At 46.6% G+C, this 7,769-nt stretch overlaps 1 long non-coding RNA gene across 1 annotated transcript; it reads left to right on the top strand.

Moving 5' to 3' along the window:
• The first annotated feature begins 510 nt into the window (after window positions 1-510).
• On the top strand, window positions 511-4,809 carry LOC111938324 (uncharacterized). Its single transcript, XR_002868939.2, has 3 exons — window positions 511-602; window positions 1,246-1,382; window positions 4,702-4,809. It is a non-coding gene; the product is annotated as an uncharacterized LOC111938324 (long non-coding RNA).
• The last annotated feature ends 2,960 nt before the right edge of the window (window positions 4,810-7,769 follow it).

Genomic DNA, 7,769 nt, shown 5'->3' with positions numbered 1-7,769 from the left:
CATGACCAAGCAGAGGAGGGGAAGCTGCTGAACACATCACTGAGCCTGTGGAACTCTTCACAGTAAGAGGATTCAAGCCAGCAGAGCCCCCAGAGCTCCCAGGAAACACCCTCACAAAGGCAGGAGATCTTGAGCAGGCAGTAGAGAGCTACATCCCCTGGCAGCTCTCAGGAGGGTGAGCTCCATGCCCATCCTCAACTCTCCTTTTTGGAGGGTGCTGAGTGCAGGTACCTGGTGTCCAGGACCATGAACACCAAGCTGTTAATGGGGTATGAAAGATCATAAAAGGGGGTTTATCATGTGAGATGTCATTTTTCCTTTTAGGATGTTTTTCACTTACCATTTCAGGACTGTACAGGAAGGCAGGTAACGCCACTGGATGGACATCTCTTGAAGAGACAGAGTCAGGGAGGTTACCTCATCACCTGGAGGCTGCTGAGAAACAGCCCAGCCCCACCATTCTCATTACAGAAAGTTTCCATTGTAAAACAAATTATTTTCTATCTCTGCTGCAGCTCACGGGCACTCACAGAAAAACCTGCAGCCCATGGTGAACTCTTTATAAAGACGGTGGAGCAGAGTCACAAACCCCATATTTCCAGGTTGTGATAGAGCCTGGGGAGGGGAAAGGCTCTGCAGGTTCCTGTCCTGAAGGCCATGGCCTCATGTTCTGAGCTGGGCCCTTGTTCTCGGTGCCAGTGCTGGCTGTCCCTGCTTTCAGGATGCTGCTGCAGCGTTTGCTTGGCTTCCTGCATGCAGCCTTTGTAATGCTTTTTGGGGTGGTTTCTGTCCTATTCCCACTGGCTTTACAACATCAGCAAAGCCTCTAATCAACCCAAATTACCAACTTCTTGGTGGAATTCTGGGCTGTGCAAATCAGGACACATAAAGACACAAAGATTTCACGTTACATATGTCGTGTGTGCACAGGAGAACACACCCCAAGCATCTCCATGTTTAAAACATTTCCAAACTTGACTGGATATGACCATGAGCAACTTCACCCAGCTTTGAGGTGGGAACTGCTCTAAGCTGTGAGTGACACAGAAAGCTTTCAGGAACTCGTTTCAGGAAGCTTTCAAACAAGTTATAGGTACACAAAGGGATCCAGGTTGATTCCAAATATCCTTTAGGGAATATTGCTGGAAACAGATGGGCTTTCTACCCATGACCCTGGGAGAAAGTGTGACAAATCCTCCTGTTCAATGTACCAGTGTACCAATGGATTTTTGGTAACGTTCCTAGGTTCCTGCACAAACTGAAGGAATGGTGGCAAAACCAGCCCTGCCAGAACACAGAGGAGACAGAGGCTCTGCAGCTGCTACTGATGCCCTGGAGTGCCTACCTAGAACAGAGACTAGGCAAGATTAAGAGACTAAAAAGTGGGTATTTATTAAAGGCCTTCAAACAGGTACACCCTGGACAGCCAAAAGCCTCCGAGGGGCGACACTCAAGGTGGGTGATGGTCAGGAGTTTTTCAGACAGACATAGCTTTGGTCCATTTACAAATCAGGGGTTAATGCTCCAATTACAGCTGCAGGTAATGAAGTAATTTACCCCGAGTTTCCTCCCCCTCCCTCACTTTTGTTTTGTTTTCAGGGCCTGAGGCAGAGTGTCCTTGAATTTCAGGCCTACAGGGATTGTTTTGTCTGACCATAATGTGAGGACAGTAGCTGGTGCTCTACATGGAGCTCTGAGTTATGCAATAATGCAGAACAGGATTTGAGAAATATAAAAACTAAAATCCTAAGGCATCACTGCCAGCAATGAGGGAACCACCCATCCACTGGTACCTCTGATTGCTTCCCAGCTGATTCTGTGACAAATGCAGCTGTCCCCACAGCTGCCCCTGGGACTCCAGGGCCAGGAATCACTTGGGAGTGTCCTGCTCCTGCTTTTCCATGCCCACATGTGTCACACATCTGTGTGCACAGTACCTAATTTCACATGGATGTGGGTACAGAATCCCTGGGCTTCTGCTGCTCAGAAAATGAAAAGTCCTCAGGGAGAGAAGGGTGAGCTCATCCAGCCCTCAGGAAAGCCTGGTGTTCAAAGGTTTTGTAGAACTAGATTCACAAGAAGGTTTCAAGCAGCTCCAATTGCATTTTGAGGCACAAACTCAAAATCTAACTTCTCAAAATCCTCAAATTCCTTGCATTTCCCCCCACATGCTCACTGAGCTGGAGACTGAGAGTGCAGTGGGAACTCACTGGAGGCCCTGGGGCTGCCTCCTCCCCTCCCATGGAGACAGCCCCATGCCTTAGGTGCTGTCCTTGGGGGATGGACTTCAACACTCAGTGGAGAAGCCTTCATGATGCTGGAGTGGTGGAGACACATCTTCAGAGGGTCTGCTAACCCTGCAGAGCTCTCCCCAGTACCTCCTGCCACTTCAGCAACTCCTGGTTTGCTCTTTGCTTGCCCCATGGGGGCTCCTCACAAGGTGTCCAGCTCCAGTGCCACGGTAGCAGCACTAAAATGTAATCACTGCCTCACTGAGTCCTGCTGAATTTAGGGCCCTGTCTCCACTCCCAGCTCTATATTTAGCACGTTGAGCAATCCCAAACACACCAGTTCCTGAGCCATCTGCATCAGTTGCTCCAAAATAATGCAGCCGAGTAGCAAACGGTGCTGTGCTCCTGCGAGAGGAGTGCTTTGGCACGCTGTAAAGAGTCCTCCTTCTTCTGCTCACTTATTTATTTATTTTGCCCCAAAAGAAGGATCCAAAGATACAGAAAGCTTTGGTTCAGACAGCAGCCCCAGCAATTGTATTTGTCAATATGTGGAGAGTGTCTGAAAGTGATGTATTTGCAACATATATGGTCCATTGCCTGATTAACTCAGAATGAAAACCACCCAAGCTTCACACTGAAATCAGTTAGCAATACAATATCTCCAAAGATTGTGCAATTACTTTTATTTTTTTTCTGAATGGCTGCCAATAACTGCAACTTTCACAGAAGATAAAGATCTTTTCTGCTTCATTATTTCTGAGATGGCACATTAGGATCAAATGTAGCATCCTATTAAATAAAACTCCAGGAACACTATATATAGCACCATGGCAAATGTGGTCTGCAAAGCAGCATTGATCAGATCAGCACAGCAGCCTGTTTGCATGTTGAACAGTTAAAATATTCCTGCTATTAAAATTTATCCTCTTCTTGGTAAATGAATATTGTGCTGCTCCGTGAGCACAGACTTGAGCTCCTCTAACCGGTGTCAGGGGCAGAGGTTGTGCTTTATTTACCTCATCCAGCAGACCCTTGAGATGCTCTCTCAATTCTCATGGAGCTACAGGTCCCACCCATGGAAATTCCCCAGCTCAAGGCAGAGGTGAGGGGAGAGGTTGTGGTTTTCTGGCAGCTGGACAGGCTGAGGCCCTCCTGTGCTCAGGGCCATGTCAAGGGCACAAAGAACTGTTACCATGGGGTTTTTGGCTAAGAGGAATTGACGGTCACCTGAGGACAGTGGCTGAGAGCTGAGGTTTGAGTGACAGCCTAATCTTTCTCAGGACAATCATGGCCAATGATCCACATCCCTGTGCCGAGCTCCCAGATTTAACACCCAATCGTTGCTCTTGTACAAGACCAGAGCCCAGGTCTGCCCCAGGTTTTGGCTGATGGGAGATCACACTTCCACCAGGTGGGTTTTACCCACATCAGGGGGTTCCTGAAACGAGCCTGAGCTCACACATGAGCCAGCAGTTGGGGGTGCTCCATCCCCTCAGATCCTCCAGGAGACAAGACAGCAGCTCTGCCATGCAAGGAGAGAAAGCAGCTCATGCAGAGTGCAGGCCACTCTTCCAGGATTCTTCCCTGGCACCACCCAGGGAACGTCATGGCCAGGACAGAGCCGTGTCCTGGCACCTCACTGCCCACAGCTCCCCGGCAGAGCCCTGCCACTGTGGGATTCTTCAATTCAGTTATCAATGGCTGGTTCTGAAAATGCAGAAAACCCCTCTGAAATGATATTCCAGTGCATTCACAAGTTAAGTGAAGGCACATTTGACTGGATGGGCATTTACATATAAATTGCTGTCTAATTGCACTAATTGCACACGTTCACAGATGCGCTATTGCACAGACAGGGTTTGCACATGGATATCATGGATGCTTTGTTTTGTAGCAAAGACAGCTTTAAATCAATATGAATTATTGGTTCCTCTCTTGCCAGACCATGGCTTAGAACAACCACTGTCCCAGTCAGGGCTAGGAAGACCTTTTGAAGTGATTTTCCAGCTCCTGTTCTGAGTCATCCTGATTTCATACCCTCAGGCTCGCAAGCCTTTCCTCCCTTCCCAGGTCATAAATACTTGTCTTGTCTCAGGGAAACATTTGGTGCTGTTAGGTACTAAGGACACAGTGTAAAAATCAAATATCTTGGCATTTTACTTTTATATTGGAAACCTATCAAATAGTAAAAATGAATCTTGGATGAAGAAAATTTTAAAAGATAGTAAGTAGAAATTAATGTACTTCAATAACATCTTTTTTGTAGACTCGTTACCTCTTTATTTACCCTTCAAGATATTTGCTTCTGGTTTATAGCACAATATGTATTGAGGAGAGACATAAACTGGGCAGGGAAATGCCATTGAAATGAGAAAATAGAAAGTTAATGGTGAAACTAGAGTAGACTAAATTAATTTACTGATTATATGACCATATCCCATCAGTAAGACATGAATTATTTTGTTTACAGTCTTCAGGTTGTTGCCTGGCTCTGCTACCCTTCACTGTTTTCAATTTAAACTGCAGTGATTGTAAAGAGAAGAGAAAATAAACCAAATGTTCCCATTCCACTTATAAATTTTATGTTTATAATCTTGTAGCCATCCATGGAAACCATGCCTGTTATTCAAGTGCCTCGCCTCCCCAAGCTGAGCATAATTATTACTGATACATCTGGATGTTTAACTACCTACTACAGACTCTTGAATTCCTTCCAGATATAAAATATCCATTAATACAGGAGTGGAGAAGAGTGGAGTCACAGGGGGAAGAAGAGAGGGGAGGGTTTATGCCTATTACTTCAATTCTCAGAGGATTTATGCCTTGCTTAGCACCACAGGGAGTAAAACACTATTACCTAAGCTGGTGTCATTTAGATAAAAGGATGTAACGTGCCTCTTTCCACTTTGTTTTATAAAGAATCCTTCGTGCACAGTGGGACAGATCCACTCTAGCTTGGTGTTCTCAGAAGATGGAGATACCCTCCCGTGGTGCAACCCTCCCCCAGCCCTGGGGCATCACTGAGTCATGTTTTGTTAAACCCTTTGGGCTGGGCTTTCACTCAAAACCCACATAATTTTGTAGCCAATGGATCCATCTGTAAAAACAGAGCTTGGGCTTTAACCCACGCAGTGTTTCTTGCTCTGGTGTCAGCTCTTGAGGAAGTCCCAAAAGAGCAGGTGGGTCTGTCAGGAGCCCAGCAAGCACCAGACTAGTTGGTATGAAGGAAGGAGCTCAGCTTTGAGCTGCAGCATCACCAAAGATGTTGGTCTCTGAGTAAAAGGTGCGTGTCTTACCTGAGGGGAGAGCCAGCATTTCAGGAACATCCAGAAATCCCTCCTCTGGGGGCTGCATCCTCAGGGGTACAGCATCCTCCTCCACCACTCCTGAAGGTGCCACATTTAGGAATTTTAGCTGTTTTCCAAAGATCTGCCACGCAGCATTTCCTCACTGTATCAGCTCCATTAAGGCTCTGGCCCAGACTTATTGATTACTTTCTAATCTGTGCCCTATTAAATTCACACATCCGTCTCACAATTACACACGTGGCATCCGTCACTCTCCAGCAATGCCCCATTAGTCCCTATTATGAAGAACACAGTGGTAGTTGTGTTGCTGCTGCCTCATTACCCTCAGGATGTACCTGATCCATGGCACATCGGGCTGGCTCAGGTCCAGGGAGAAGCTTCCCCACAAAAAGCCAGGGCTGACTCCTCGCCTGACAGCCGGCACTTGAATCGTGATTTTCAAATGTTCCGTGTGTGAGAAACACTTAGGTACAGAGAGTGTCAGATCCCTTTCTGTGAAACTATTATTTGCCTCCAGATAGAATGGGAAACAACTTGTCTCTGATCATAGCAGTTACTTATAAGCTGCCAGACTGGAGGGATAAGTGAGATAAATTAAACTGCGAGCGCTCGCTTTCCAAGAACAGCTCACTCTATTTGCTCGGGCGTTTAAGTACACACGCGGCTTTTAGCCTGTAATCAAAGCACGGAGCTCAACCAAAGGGATCATGTTTAGTGCAGCAGATCAAAGAGGGGTGAGCTCAGAGTCGTGCAGCAGTGCAGTCCCTCCTGGAGTTCCAGCCCTGTGCCACAACCTCTGCTCTCAGGAGCCTGCAGACAGCTGCCCTTTGCTGGGCAGGACGTAACCACGCTCAGCGACAGAACACAGCAACCAAAACCTTATTCCTTCCCCACCTCCACCTCTCACAGCCCCATCAAATCCCCATTTGTACAGCGTGCACCTGGTATTGTTCCATTTTCTGTGCCCATTCCCCTGGTGGCACCAGGAGCTTCTGCAGTGCCTCCCACAGCTCTGCAATCCCTCTCCCCACAAATGTGCTGGGAGTGCTCGTGGCTGCCAGATGGAATTGCACATTCCACACATGAAGGGGACCAGATGAGCACAAGAGGCTGCACAGGCCCCGCGTTGTGCTTCCGATTCTCGTGGATTCCCTCTCACGGAGGAAGTGGCCTGGAATGGGAAGCCCCATCTGTCACTGAGATACTTGTTGAAATTGAATGTTCTGATTGGCTTTTTTTTATTTATTTTTTTTTTTCCAAGGTTGGAAATGTTTTGGTCCCATCAGCTCTGCCTTTAGCTCTAGTCACATAGTGGAGGTACAGAAAAAAAAAAAAGAATATTTGGTTTACTACATTTACCAAACAGGATGATATTTTGTTACTAATAGGTAGAATTTTAAGAGGTTCAATATAATCACCTTGGAATGACCTTAGAAACTTTAATATAGGAGAGATTTATGCACTTTTGACTGGACCTCTTGTGGCTTTAATTTTTAACTCAGCTACCCAAAGAAAAGCCAAGTGGGAATGATCTTAAGCTAAAAAAAAATAAGGAGGAATGTGAAGTTGAGCGTTTAGATCCAAAGGGGATTGAAGGTGGACAAAGAGGATGGGAAGACAGGAGTGTCAGGAGACTGCTCTTAGCAAACAACAAATCTAATGGAGATATTCAAATTATGATTATGTCAAGTTTGGATCAAAACTGCACACTGTGTGATCCCAAGTCATTTCTGAAGATGCTCTGGAGCCAGAACTCCAGACCTGAGGTCATCCAGAATTATTTTTATCCTTATTTTTGGTTTGGGTTTCGAAGAGGGGAAAATTACTGTGAGCAGAAGGACAATATCACAACAAGGATTTGGTGAGGGTAAAATATCACCTGTGAACCAAATCTGGCCAACCAGCCCAAACCCTTCTACCAGGCATTGCTTCATCCATTCAAGGGTGTGCTTCCATTTTTGTAAGGTGTCCTTGACCAGGCACAATCACACTTGGCTGACTTACAACTGAGAACTCATTTTGCAGTGATGATTATGATCAGCATGTCCTCCTGACTCACCAGCCTGAAACCAAAACCCCAGTGACTGAGGAAAGGTTACCTCAGTGACACAGCAGCATCTGGAAGCCAAGGCAAGGCTGTCACCACCCACCACTGGTTCTGGGACAGTCCCCAAGTGGTGAGAGGCTGCTGAGCTGTGCAGTCACTCCTCTTGGGTGGGCAGAGCTGGCT

Source organism: Cyanistes caeruleus, chromosome 16 (genome assembly GCF_971803275.1).
Source record: "Cyanistes caeruleus chromosome 16, bCyaCae1.hap1.1, whole genome shotgun sequence".
NCBI lineage: Eukaryota > Metazoa > Chordata > Aves > Passeriformes > Paridae > Cyanistes > Cyanistes caeruleus.
The sequence above is the reverse complement of the archived record's forward strand: the minus strand, read 5'-3'. Positions and strand labels throughout refer to the sequence as shown.